Raw genomic sequence first — 14,190 nt, 5'->3', positions numbered from 1 at the left:
GAGTGTGACGTATGTCTGCCGCTAGAGTAGGCGAGATGGCACAACCAACGACAGAGAAAGAAACGCGCAATCTCGCTAAAGTGAAAGGGAGAACACTAGACCACGCTCAAAAAGCGCTAGAGTAGGATCAGAAAATTCTTCACCGCAGTTCGCAGCAAAATCTGTTGACTCGCTAGGTATGCGTTGAAACGTGTGCAACTCCTCCGCTTGCCAGGGGCAGTATACGTTCGCCATTTGTGAATTGTTCGTGTTTGCAGCAATAAACTGAAGGTAAAATTGTTTGATAAACGTTAACGGGATAGTGTAAAAGGTGTAAATCTTAATTTCTCGCTCGTGATCTCTATTTCGTCGCATAAAACATGACGCGAGGCCTTGCTGGGCGTACAGTGCAGGCAAGCGCGTTCCATTTCACACACCGAGCCCAATCGAGCAAATGGTGCAGTAGTGTGCGTGTGTTGTGTGTATGGGGTAGAGGATCGCTCTAACACCACTGTTCCGTGTTGCGTGTGCGTGCGTGCGCTCGTGTGTGTTTGTGTGTGTGTGTGTGAATGGCAGCGAAAAAATGTCCGATGTTGACGACGACGACATCGCGGGTTGTGTGATCGGCGTGGATTGAAGTAAGCAGCAGCAGCAGCAGCAGAATTGCCCGAGAAAAGTTAGTGTTGTTCGAGTCCGCAGAGCGAATTTGCTCCCTGTCATAGGAAAACGCAAGCGCTACCGGGCAACAACCGGCCGTGTGTGCGTGTGTGAAGAATATGTTAGTGTGGAGGAAAATTTTGGTGACGTGATAACGTTTCATGTAGCCCCCGGGGGGGCATCACCACCACCTCATATACCAAACGCACTCGATTTTCGCGATTCTTGTACGCCGTGTGGGGCTGGGCGGTGTTGATGACTAACGCGCGTTTGGGGCAGTGCTGTGCGGATGCGGTGGATGTGTAATGCAGCTTTAAGAACTTCCTATGTCTCGCCTTTTGCTGTGCGGTGTATGCGTGTGTTATGCTGGCGTCCGTTGATGGTTTACGTGATTTCTAGTGGCTTTTCATAGTGCTTCAAATTTATAGTTTGACTTATAGAAGACGGACGTGGTGACTATGCCCAGTGGTGTTAAGCAAGCCTCACCGAACGGCAGTGGACAAAGGCGAATTTTCCATCTAAGTAGACAGGATGAACATATTAGGGAAATGTCCCTCCTTGCATCCTGGCATCTCGTTTATCGTCTCTTAGTAGGGTGTGTTTTGTTGTTTTTTTTGTTTGTTGGTCCTGTACCATTTTCACATCACAATCCCCCACCCTAATGTCGTCTTGGCTCCGGTACTGAGCGCACAACTGGCAAAATGGGAAAGGGCGGTGGAGGTGGTGCAGTTTTTCGAGCGTGAACAACATATTTAGAGGGAGCAACGAAACCTCATTAGCCTGCGAAAGGAATGAACACCGCCGCGTGTGTGTGGAGTGTGTATGGGCTGGCCGCCGTCGACCTCCCCCCCCCCCCCCCCCTCATCCATCCCCTGCTCCCTAAGTACACTGTCGCTGTGTTTGTGTAAACCACGCCGAGTGTGTGCCTTCTCGAGAGCTGCGGCGAGTGTGTGTATGCACACACATTCTTCCCATCGTCGGTGGTTTTCTTCCGCCTCGTTGTCGTCGCCGTCGTACTGTTTGCCGTGTGTTGCCCCGACCGTTTCTCTGTGTGTGCGCTGGAAAGAAGCGAAACATTCCGTTCCATCTTTGAACAACGCGTTTTTTTATTGCCGGAATTTTGTTTCTGGTTGAAGCCGTTCCTATCGCAGCAGCACAAACTACCGCTTCGACTCAAAAATTTCCACTTTTCGAACAAAGCATGCGAGAAGGAAAACCATCCCTCGATGGGAAGGAACTTCTGAAAATACTCACACACATACACACCGTCACATACATACACTCACACAAAGGCATTAGGAAATTCATACAGGCAACAAATTAGTCGTGATTTGATGCGAATCTGTAAAGAAAAAAGTGTTGGACTCTATCGACGGAATTCGCGCATGAAAATGAATTAGATGAAGAAAATGACTCTGCGCCTTTTTGAACTGCTTGCCAAATACTGCCCTGGTCGTGTGTCCCGTTCGTTCGATGCAGTCGGTGAAAGTGACATTTGCTGCGCAATCCGGTTGAATGTGTCAAACATACTCGTGTCTAGTTTTCTACGATCATTTATTTCTACGTGTCGTTTGTGCCACACCAGGAAACCATCGCCGTCTCTCGCACACACTTTTCACAGACCGGTGGTAGTCAGCAGTGTAGCTCTGTGTGCGTGTGCAGCGGTTTGTTGCTCGAGTGTTTTCAATTATTTGGCTACAAATGTGCGAATGAGTAACTGGACAAACTGTGATTGAATTTTATTCGAATCGAATCGAAATCGTTCTATTCATTTTATTTAGCTGTTCAAGCTGAATGCTGCAGTCTTGAAGCCTTAAAACAATATTTTGAATTGATTGATACTATGTTTGAACTGATCTCTGCGGGGAAGGAAGAATACAGTTTTAATATTAAGAGTTAGATGTAAGCTTATGTATTTAAAGATGCTAACGAAGCGGGACAAAATCTCTATCAAAATAGGCAAACAACAACTAAATATATTTTCTATATTTTGGTTTTCTGTTTTTGATCATTAGAAGATCAATAATTAGTAAAATCTGTGAAAGATTGCTGAGAAAACCAAAATCAGGAGTTTGATTTTTTTAAAATGATTTTCTTTGCTTTTCTAAATATTTAATGGAGGCATAACACTTACCATCTTTTTCCTTAAGATATCATCATATTATAAGACTTTATAATAATTTAAGTTAATAAAATTGTAATTTGTTATTGTAAATGTAATGTAAAATTCAGTAATTTATGTTATGCCATAAAATCGATCAGCAGTCTAAAGGGATTTGAGTCTTTATGATAATTCTTCCTTGCAAGAGTCACTGCATCAAGGTTTAGATGTTGCATTTCCGTATTGCTTTACCTTGTTAAGAAAGTTGTTCGGTCATAAAATGTATGTTATAATTTTCGATTAATTTTATTTTTTACATTTTTCAGTCGAATACTTTGAAGTGAGTGTACGAGAGTTGAAAATATTCTACAACAAGAACTGAACCTGATCATAAGAGCCCGCAAGGTGCAAAAGGTGTCAAAAACTATCGCCATAAACAAAGCGAAGATCTTTCTATCGTAGTTTTTTATTTGCTTTTGTGTGTTTGTGGCTGCACAAGTCTGGGTGTGTGCGAGTGGATGGATGGGAGGAAGTGCTCAATAAAAAATAGTATTCCGCAAGATAATTATTTGATTCTATCATTTGAAGGGTGTAAGCTGAAGCAACGCCAAAGGAAAAGAGAAAAGTTTCGTGTATGATACAGTGAATTGAAAGCAAATCGAAAATGTGTTGCAAAAGTATGCTAAAAGCTAGCGGCAGATGATGGTACGAGCGAAAAGAGCATGCTAATGGTAGCGCACAGAAGCAACGTTACGTCCGTTACGGCGGCGTAACGGAAGATGCGCTTTAGTTTCGCAAACATCTTTCGACCCGTGCGTCTCTGCCGTCTACGTGTATGTGTACTTATGCGTCCATGTGTATAAGTGTGTAATATGATGTGTGGCAAGTGTGTGTAAGTGTGTGTTGGTAAAGGAAGAATTCAATAGTGTGGTGTGTGTGTATGGGTGAGCTGTGCTGTGCGCGCACACATTCTTCCAGTGTCGTCCTGTCAACCTGTTTTGACGTTGATTCGCCGCTATCGCCGCTGGGCTGCGGCCGGCAGTGGTATATTTTTCCGGTCAAAGGAACCGCCGGAGTTTTCGTTTAGTGTGTGTGTGTACGTGCGCGCGTGTGCGATAGTGAAGGCGTGCAGTGAAAAACATTTTCCACTGCACTGCAAAACGAAAACAGAGAAAACGATTGAAAAGGAGCCGTCTGCCGGTCGTTGAAAAGGATCTTGGCAAGGATAGTTTCGCCGCCTGTCCTTCCTCAGTAATGCTGTGTTTGTCTTGCAATCAACTCGACTCGTATGTGTTTTGGTGTAGTGTTGGCATGCATTGAATGGACTCTTCTCACCGGTGCGCGACAAGCCTTCGATTTGCGAGTACTGCAAAGTTTCAAGGTAAGCTAAAATCGATAGTCATTGAACTATCTTCGGCAACAGTCAATAATTATGTTATTAGATGTTATAAAACAGTCTATTACAAGGGGAAGGGCAGTAAAATGCTGTTGAATCAATAAAACACATCAAAGTGCTGATAATCATCTTGAAACTGACAGTTCTTCCGCCAGTGAACTACTCAGCCAATAAGGCACGTAAAACATTAAGACATTGTCTGTAAAACTATTAGACGTCAATGCTTATGGTGATTTTATGTGTCGTTATGAATATGAATTCCATTATACATAAATATTCTTGTTAATAATAAGAAAATAATGAAGTTTAATATATTGTTCACGGTAATTTTCTACGTGCGTTAAAACTTGAGTCAACATAACAGACTTTACTCTATTTCAAAGTAACACTTGTTATTTTTTAACATTAAAATTCATTGAAATTTTTATTATGCAACTTGGTTTCACAAAGTTGGGGTTTACCATGTTTAGAAAGAAAAACATGGTAAACAACAAAATTGACTTACAGTCGACAATTGATGCCTTAAAGTAGTGCTCCCCAAACTTTTTAGGATCACGGACCACTTGGGTTTCGAAATACATTTGCCGTGGCCCACGTATATTGAGAGCATATATTTAAAATATGTTTAAATTTTTTTATAGACATGCCTGTTTAATTTAATCTTGGCTGTGGGGAAACAAATTACGATTACAATACATAAGCTTTTCTTTTTAAACATACATTTTTGGACTCAATTGCGGACCACTTCTGTTAACTCCAATTGATCACTGCTTTAAAGACACCTAAAAAATGACAGTGAGGTAGAAGGGCCTTTTGGAAAAATGTAAATATTTTTCCTACATTTAACAATCATTTGCATTATTTATTTGTTTAATATCTTGCCTTGGGACAATTAGACAATTTTTGATTACCAAAATGTGTATGATGTGTGATAGGTCTCCATATACTCTGGGCACAATTGTTTTCTTTTTGAAATGATAAAATTTATATATAGCATTCCAAACGAATTGACATTGTGGATCGTTGCTCGTGTTCGCCATACCCAATCAGATGGGCAGATGGTGTGTATTTCACTAATGTCCCTGTCATCCCACGGAGCATTTTACGAATATTTGAACTTGGAGCAGAACGATGCGTTTGACATCAATGTTCGGCATCTCAGCTCTAGACCAGCAAGGGCATCTCATGCTCTCTGATTGATTGTCTCTGGGTTAGTGCGCCTGATCGCGAAGGTTTGCAGCCTACACTGCACTTTATTCAAGCCGCAAAAAATCCTCTTCTAATGTCTAGGAATTGTGGAGCCTTTGCGTTTTTGTTTCATCACTGTACTCTCCGAGTGGTTATGTAAAAAGGGAGGTACTCAATATACATTTATATATTTGTGCCAACGTACATACGTAACGACGACCACGTGTGTTTCAATGTGGGATGGAAGGTGTGCTCCATGGAAGTAATGGTGGTACGTGTGGGCACTTGGTGCGTTGTGCATTGTGTGCGAATTTAACTACATTTTATTTTGCCCCGAAAGACCACGTCCGTCCGTGGGCTGTACAGCAAATATTGCTCGCGCACAATTGGACTAACCTAATAGGCGTACACTCGTAGGCAGAATGAAACCGAAATGCCATTTCTTTAACAACCTTTCTTCCTAGCGTCTTAGCGGGTTTCAACGTCCTTGGTTGGAGGGGGTTGTCACCCGACGATGGCACATTTGATGGATCGTACGTATTTGCGGGTGAGGTAGTGGAACCGCAACTCATGATACGAGGAAGGATTTGCTGTGGCACTGATGGATGTGTCGCATGCGCCTTACCAGGGTGGGTTGAGCTTTGCACACCAATTGGCTATTGGTATCGTTCGCAGCTCGACCGTGGCTTATTGGATTGTCTAGTGAACCAAAAAAGCAACATTTTTCTTACATGTTACTTGTGTGGTGTTTCTGTTGATTTATCAAACTCACATTGGTATTAAGACACCAGTGTTAATATATTGATGTAGAAATGAACAAGTCTCTGACAACGAAAATAAATATAGTGACAGTAATAAGTAGAGTATATTTTATAAAAATGCTTTTTCTATCATGAATTGTATTTATGGAGAGTGAACACATGTTCCAAAACATTTCAACATTTAAAATGCTAAATTTCAGTAACAGTTTATTATTAACTACATGCTGAGGAAGTCTAGCAGTTTAACAGTTTAATATCGAGCGACGCAAACCTTAATGATACGCAAAAAACCAAATACAAAAATTGAAAAATTATCTATTCATATCACCCAAACCGAAACATATGTCCCAGGCTCTTCAATGTCTCGTATTACAGCAGCGGACTCGAAAACATCTGCAATGAGTCTTGCACGGAATGACAACTTTGGTTTGGCGATTCGTGCCTCTTCCAATGTATTACTGAGCAGTTTTATGCGCCGCTGGTAGTGATTCTAGTAGAATGGTGTTCTGGTACAATAAATGAGCGTTACGTGGCATGGGCGATTACGAAGCCAGTCGCTATCCACCATTGTTAAACTAAATGGTCAATGAGACAACAAAGCTACCAGCAGCAAGAACGAGGCACGTACGTTTAAAATCAAATCGTTTGTCGTCTTCGAACTAGATTAGCTATTGCTAGGGTTGTTGTACTGATCCTTCCTCTCTTGCCTTGTACAGCGAACGGGACAAGATTGCATGTGTTTCACATTTGAGGTTTGGATTAATTAAATTGAGCTAAAGTGGTGCCGTCAATTTGTACATGTGTCGCTGGTTAACGTAATACATAAGAATTTTATTTTAACGGCACAAATATGGTTTCAAGCATATCAATGTTTCCTAACTAAAAACGCACACGAAACTCAATCTTCGGAAATAAATTATTCTATTTTCTATAATAACATTAGTTAAAGCTCTTAGAACGTGAAGTCACGTATTTTGTCATCAAGCTAATACTGTGCAGCAATCGTTGCGTCATTCTTTTTCTCCATGCAATTTAATGCCAACTTCATTAGGTAGGCATTTTGTCCGATGATTGTACTATCTGACACATGCGATAAACTCGAGATACGCTATAATCTTTCCTAATCGATGTCGTGCTTTTGTTGTGATTTAATGTGCGCTATGGCATCGTTCTGTCCTGGCAAGTATTAAAGTTGTCAGCTATAACAGCTCGGATTCATTTTAGTGGGTGGTATAGGAAATGTTTTGATCGAATAGAGCTTTTCCAATTGCTTCAAATTACGCCGTTGTGGTTCGTTCTATTCGAAGTAACAAGATTTCGGATGTGTTATATAGTTGTGCCTAAAGTAATTATAAAAAGCATTGTAGGAGAGAATTGTAGGTCGTTCTCACATACATCATGGCTTAGTATTGCAAATGTTATTTTGGTTAACTAAAATTTAAGGAGTGTGGGTGGGAGTGGGACGATCTCGTTATGTTAGTATTGTCGTTTTTTGTTGGTAATGTGGATGTGTATGACTCTTTTTCGATGCTTTAATTATTCCTTCAAACTTCTTACGTGGGATGAGAAGATCGAAATGGGTACGAAATTGAAAATTTGATGGAATAAAAAAGTTTTTATTTACCAAGCCAATATTATTGCATTATTCCCCTTTTGTGTTCAAAAGCACGGCTAACTTTTTAGCTAGAGTGTTCGCTTTATTTTGCCTCAGCCAATTCGGCGAGCCACGCGAATTTGTGTGCTCTATCGTGCTGAAATGGCATTTTAATTGAGTGGAATTAAATTCGATCGATTTGCGTGTAGATTGTCAGGAGGAGGTTTTGTTTCGGGGTTCGTTATGTGTGGGTTTATTTTTGCCACACTTTGGCGTGGTTGTGGAATAGAAGCATGTTTTCTGATTAAAAAGCTTTTTTTGTGAAGTGACGTAAAATGGTTTTAATTGAAAAATAAGCAAAAAGTTAGACAGAGAAGATCGAAGGAGCTTTTTTTTGGTTGTTTTTTTTTTTTAAGAAAATAAATCGTTCTTCTGGTCTAATTCATGAAATTGACTTGCTTATAAACTTGTACCTAATCAAATTATTCTTATCTAAAAATAACATTATTTGCTATGATGTACGCACGTCAGCAGCAACAAACGACTACAGCATACCTGATCCTTTCCTAAAATAAATCGTTTTGATCAGAAGAAATCCTTAAGCTTCTCTGAAACCGTTTCGCTCATTGTTTGCGCAAGTGCTGTCTGTGAAAACGATTGATTTATTAGCATTCTTGTGCAAATGTTAGAATGCCGAGTTTTATTCGCCCGTTGTACAGCTATGTAAAGATATGTTCTCATGAATGAAAACAGCGTTATAGTGTCCATCTTGTGTGTCTGTGTATGGAGCAGTAAAAAAGAGCTAATCGCTTCGCAGCTGAAAAACCAAACAAAAAAAAAATGCTTTACTCTATCGTTTATTTGAAATTTTGACACTCCAGTGTGAAGTTAGAGGCTGATCGGTACATCGGTGTTGAGTTACCTGGGGGTAAGGTTTACTAATTTGTTAAGATTGGTCTATGTTTCCCCATGTACGTGTCATATTATCATGTACGTGTCCAAAAAAGCCGTATTGCTACGTGTCATACTATAGTGTGATCAAATTCGAATGATATTCTGATTTTTGCCTCTTTCCAGTTCGATTTGATGGAGCTTACTGTTACGTGCGAGGTTTTGTTGCATTATCTTTCAGAGGGTCTCTAATTAGTTGTGCAAACAAAGGAGGAACGGTTTTGTGTAGAAGTTAGCTGTCCGAGAAACAAGGCATCGAAATTTTGTTCGTTTTCTGTTCGAAGTGATTGAGATGCTTTTGATTATTTTTTTTTTTTTGTAAAACGTCTATACAGCATAAAGCAAACATTGGGGGCCTTTCCGTTTTAAGCTCGTAGGCTGAAATTTCAGCCTGTCAGCTTTTTGCATTGTATATCAGTTTTCGACCAGCTATCTAAGTGGGTATATAATATACAGGTGAGCTCATCCCAAGGTGTATGAATTTAGAAGACTGATTTTTATCGCTTCTGTTTCCGAATGAAGATTTTAAGAGTGTTTTGTGTATTCGTCATGCCTTCAGAAAGCTTGTTTGAACAAAAGTTTTCACCCAACCTGTCAAAAAGTGATATTCAAATTTGGTTATAAAACATGCTATGAGACCACCTGGACTACATGCACTTTGATTCTGGATTCCATCACCAGATCTCTTTAATGCACCTTGGGATAAATGTAAACATCACCTTGTTTTGCCATTTTTCGAGCAGGTACTCGAATTTAATTGTAGCTTTGAGGCTAGAATAATCTAGACTGAAAATTGCAGGCTAGTTTTGTGTGTGGTTTTGTATGGAGTGTTTACATGATTTCAGCCTCCAACTGTCAAACTCCATACAAAAAACTAGCTAGAATCGAGAAGGCCCCCATTGTTGTCATTTCCTCTCAAAGTTACAGTTTTTTATAAACTCATATCATAAACGCAGTGATATTGAATAACCATATTCTCCTCTCAAGATGCGGGAATAAAACATGCACCACGCAATTCTTTTAATATATGGAATAGAGTTCGTTTGTTTTTCGTTTTCTTCAATAATATCATCCCTACAAAGTAATTCATTAAGAAGAGTGTTCAAGTGGAGATTGCGTGTCAAAAAACTTTTCCTCTTGTACTATTTTTCATTCACCTCTTTCCTGCCACATGTGTTACCATGTACAGTTGACACTAAGCTGCCGTATAGCGTCCAACTCGTCGTTTTGGGTGGATCACACTCTTCGTTCGGTCATGTTTGTACTGTACAACGACACACACAAAAAAACTTCTCAAGGTTGTCACAACGGCTGTGAATGAGCCAGCCGGACGGTCAACCGCGGACGACGATACCGTTGCGACCTGTTGCTGAGGTCATGCTGAGGAATTCGACCATATTTGAGCATGTTTTCTGTGTGTTTGCTGGCCCCCGTTTTCTTAGCTTCCTTTTTCTCCATTCCACAATTGAACGTCTCGTTAGTCACACTATCGGTGTGCGATGCTTTATTGCTTTCGAATTTTAACCTTCCGCAATCCCACAACACACATCACACCAGACCTGCAAAACCCGAAATGCTCTCTCTCTCGCTCTTGTTGTTATGTACAGCAGTAGTATTAGTCGGTCATTTTGGGGATGTTTTTTACGTCACGTCCACGTCGGGATAAAGTTGTGCACAACCTGCCGTTTCGTTAATGGTGCGTTTTGCTACCGACATTAAAATGTTGGTGAATGGGGCAAACATTGGTTTTGTTTTGAATAATAGATATTTTTTGGGTAACTCAGACACTACTTTACGTGTGTTGTGTCTTCTATCTCTCATGATTTCCTATCATTTGGACGGAACTCGTAGCTCTCAGTTGCTCTTGTTAGAAGTGTTTTGTTTATACAAAGCACTGGGGGCGGCTTTTCCTCGACCATTTTTAGCTGGTGATGATATATGGCTCTTCTTTACTTGTTTATCCCATTAAATCTGGTGTGGGAAATTCTTTATACTTCGTATGGTGGTGCAGCCAGTCCCAAGTTCGGTGAGCGGATGGGATCGTTTGGGGCGAATATTGTGGCAAAAATGATGGGCTGTTTATTTAAGGAGGAACATTTAGCCATCCATCTTCACGTCGTGGCGCCGTTACGTTTAGGGCAGGCGTTAATGGTTTTAAGACGCTTGACGGTGGGGCAAGCAAGCAATACATTCTTTCATTTCCTCGAACAATGCGAACATCATGCTCGTAGACGATTTTCAATCGAACTTGAATTTTGAATTTTGAAAACTTTGCAGTGTATGTCTCTGATCAATATCTGACAAAGGCCACAGAGACCATCCGTTAAGATAAGATAAACGTGTCATGTGTTGTTGCCGTTGATTGCATGCTGGCAAAAACGCGTGCCTCGAGTCTAACAATCGCAGCGTGAACTTTATCTAATCAGAGCATTGGGACGGGGAGGTGTGCTGGTACCATTTCCCCATTTATCATGTGTCGCGATACGCCACTGCTGATGTGTCTGTCGAGTCTCGTCTGGGGACAAACAGATGTCATGTGGGCGCTGGTGCAATGAGGGAGAAAGACATTCAAGCGAACACAGATACTGATTGTAAACGGTTCATATAAGTAAGTTCACTTAGCAAATTAAATATGCCAACCACTGCACGAGAGCAATTGAGGGAGACAACGTTTGTTCCATGCTCTAATGACAGTTGTTTTGGGATAGAATTTTTTTTTGTCATAAACTCATTTTGTTTGTAGGAGAACTTTACGTCAGCAACGTGAGACACACGACGACTTGGTACGAGAGATTGCAAAAGGTAATAATTGAGCTAGGTGCTAGTGAGGGTGTTGATGTTGAAGGTGTCAATTTCTAATTAGCTTCTCTGTTGATAGTGCTGCTATCTTCTACCGAGTACAAAACGGCGATATCGAATCATCTAAAGCTAAACTTGCAAATGAATTTGATTTTGGAAATGTTGTTTTTCACACGTTGGATGGAGTTAGTAACTGTACACGCAAATCTGGTACCTTTTTTAACTCCCTATGCTTCACACTACATTGTTATTCAATGCAAACCTTTATTTTGCTAATCATTCCAAAAAGTTGGATTTTTTTTCTCCTCACCATTTTCAAATCATCACTGATGATGAGTGCGGAATGTCTGAATTTAGCAGCTCGTTTGGCAGTGCGTTGTTTATACAACAAATTAGAACACGACCTTCTCGAAAGCACTCAGTCTTAGGCGTCTGACAAAACGGGCAACCAAGGCAGATACACCAGTGCAAACACACCCAAAACGTTAGCAAACAGTGTTTCAATGTCAAGGTGTGTGTAGGCATCTCTCACTCAAAGGAAACAAACACACCGAACCAGATCCGCCACACTATTGTGTGTTGGCGTGTCTTAAAAAACCCCAGTACCTACCACCTCCTGGTGCTACTACTATCTCTCTCTCTAACGGGAACGAGGCCGGAGCCGGTACACGATCACGATCTGCTATGTGTGTTGTGTCGTCGATGTTAAGTTGTGGTGGTTCTCTGTGGAAAGCCAAGCATTTCTTTGCCAGTTTAATCCGGAAATTGGATGCCGGAAAATGTGTCTAAAGCTTGAACCAACCCGTATTTGTGTGTGTGTCGTGTGTCTAGGAGTAAGTGTTTAAGCGACGAAATGTACCGTAACTTGTTTGTTTCCATTTTTTTTATTTCCCTGCTCTTAGCCGATTTCCCCCTGTCTATCTAACGTCCATAAAACTCAGAAGCCGGTAATGGGAAACAAAAATAAATCGAGAAAAAGCGGATAAAATAAAAAGACAAGATTTCACCCCTGGCTTGTTTTGTTGACGGCGCGACGACTTCCCTCTTCCCTGATACGTGCATACGTTTCGCCCACGATGAGCTCCAAAATTCAGACGGAAGTTATCTTTCCGTCAACTGCAACCAAGGAGTGTAGAGATGGAGGAGTGGTACTATAGTTAGAAACTGGACGGGTCGAACCGGCACACGAATGTTGCGCACTGTACAAGAAGCTGCACTAGTGTGAGCGAGCAAGATTTCTTCAATCTTCGTTTGTCGTTGGTTGTTGGCTGGTGGGATAAGCCTCGTTATCGCTGGGTGCATCACGGGTGCATACGAACCGAAGACTGTCTATGTGTTTGTACTGGCGTGTGTTGGGGTGAAGTTGGGGAGAAAGATGATCAAGAGAGGAGGTAGAAGAGTGGCCTCCTCTTATAGTAGAGTGACATCAGCAGCATCCCATCCTATAGCTGGATGGTGTGCTACCACCAACGGCACAGCGTAGCAGTGAAGTGTGGGAAACTAATGGGAATAGAACATTTTCATGAGCACTCTTGCTCTGTCTATGTATTGGGGAGCATATCTCTCTCTCTTTCTATGATGGCTGGCTTTTGCTTCCCGTTGGTGGTAGTTATGATGATGATGATAACTACAGCAAGTTCTGTTGCACTTCAGTGGTTCTGATTTCGATTCCGATTCAACGTCTAGACTACGACCGGTAGCATTCTTCTTCCGGTCGGTAGTCTGATAAAGGTTGATAATGGGTGCTTTTTGGCACGGAAAGCACAGTGGCTGCTTCCTTCAGCTTTCAATTGCAGCTTCCGGCGGCGAATCGCTTTGTTGGGTGGCACGGTGCCTTTTTTGCACAAAGCCACACAAAAGGGTGCGAACCGTCGTCTGGAGGATAACCTTGTTGTCTTTTTAAATTGCCTTTACCTTTAGCAACTTTAGGATGGACGGAAGGTATTCTCTCGGTCTGATAGTCGGCAGGAATTTATTGCTTTACGATCGCCAGCCATAAATGGAATGAAAAGTTGGCACATTGGAGACTTGTGAAGATTTTACTTTTTTTGTGTGTGTTCCCGAACAAGAAACTTGCTTTAATCACTGTTTCTTTATCTACAACAAGCGTTCTTATCTTAGTTACCCCGTTAAAAATTCTATCAAAGTCAAGCTGCTGGCTAGCTTCAATGACGACATTATTGCCATCTTAGTCATGGCCGATGATGGAATTTGCTTTATAGTGGCAGGTGTTCGTTATGAGTCAACAGCCATCATTACACCAACCGGAAAGTGGGGAATGAGGGAGAGCACGCGGTGTTCTTAGCCTCTTCAAACTTCCGGGTGCATAACTAACACTACCATCCACCGGGAGAGCGGGGTGCTGAAAATGCTTCTGGGAATGATGCGATCATGACGAGCCATAATATGCTGTTTTGAAAGGGCATTGAGGAAGAGGAAGGAAGGAGGGAAGTTTATTCTATGTGTTGATGATGAAGCATCTGCCCGACAAGCTTACCGTTCGTTCCGTTTGTTCCGTGTCTATTGACCGCTACGAAGTGCAGTGTACACAGAGGATTGGCCTGCATTTTTTTTTAAAGAAGTAAACCATTGCAAGAGTAAGTGAAGTTTGTTCAGTGCAAACAGATCGAAAGGTGTGTGTGTGTGTGTGTGTGTGTGTGTGTGTGTGTGTGTGTGTGTGTGTGTGTGTGTGTGTGTGTGTGTGTGGGGCCGGTTTTCCGGTTCCCTTTTGGTAAAATTCCGCACAGCTTGGTTTAGTAATAAA

The 14,190-nt window shown here is 41.5% G+C and overlaps 1 protein-coding gene across 13 annotated transcripts in view; it reads left to right on the top strand.

Annotated features, from left to right (window-relative positions):
• Positions 1–136: 136 nt before the first annotated feature.
• The window catches only part of LOC120958155 (serine/threonine-protein kinase 10), a 46,408-nt gene continuing 32,354 nt past the window's right edge, over positions 137–14,190 (top strand). For 4 of the 13 annotated variants that reach the window (XM_040380750.2, XM_040380749.2, XM_040380748.2 and 1 more), the window contains exons 1-2: positions 137–270; positions 3,064–4,118. The gene's annotated coding sequence lies outside the window, so the exon portion shown is untranslated. Of the gene's footprint in view, positions 271–332; positions 656–685; positions 758–815; positions 939–3,063; positions 4,119–14,190 lie in introns of those variants that run through there. The other 9 variants (XM_040380744.2, XM_040380742.2, XM_040380741.2 and 6 more) reach the window with 9 other exon arrangements.

This window comes from Anopheles coluzzii, chromosome 3 (genome assembly GCF_943734685.1).
Source record: "Anopheles coluzzii chromosome 3, AcolN3, whole genome shotgun sequence".
Classification (NCBI taxonomy): domain Eukaryota; kingdom Metazoa; phylum Arthropoda; class Insecta; order Diptera; family Culicidae; genus Anopheles; species Anopheles coluzzii.
Note: the sequence above shows the minus strand (reverse complement) of the source record. Positions and strands in the feature narration are given on the sequence as shown.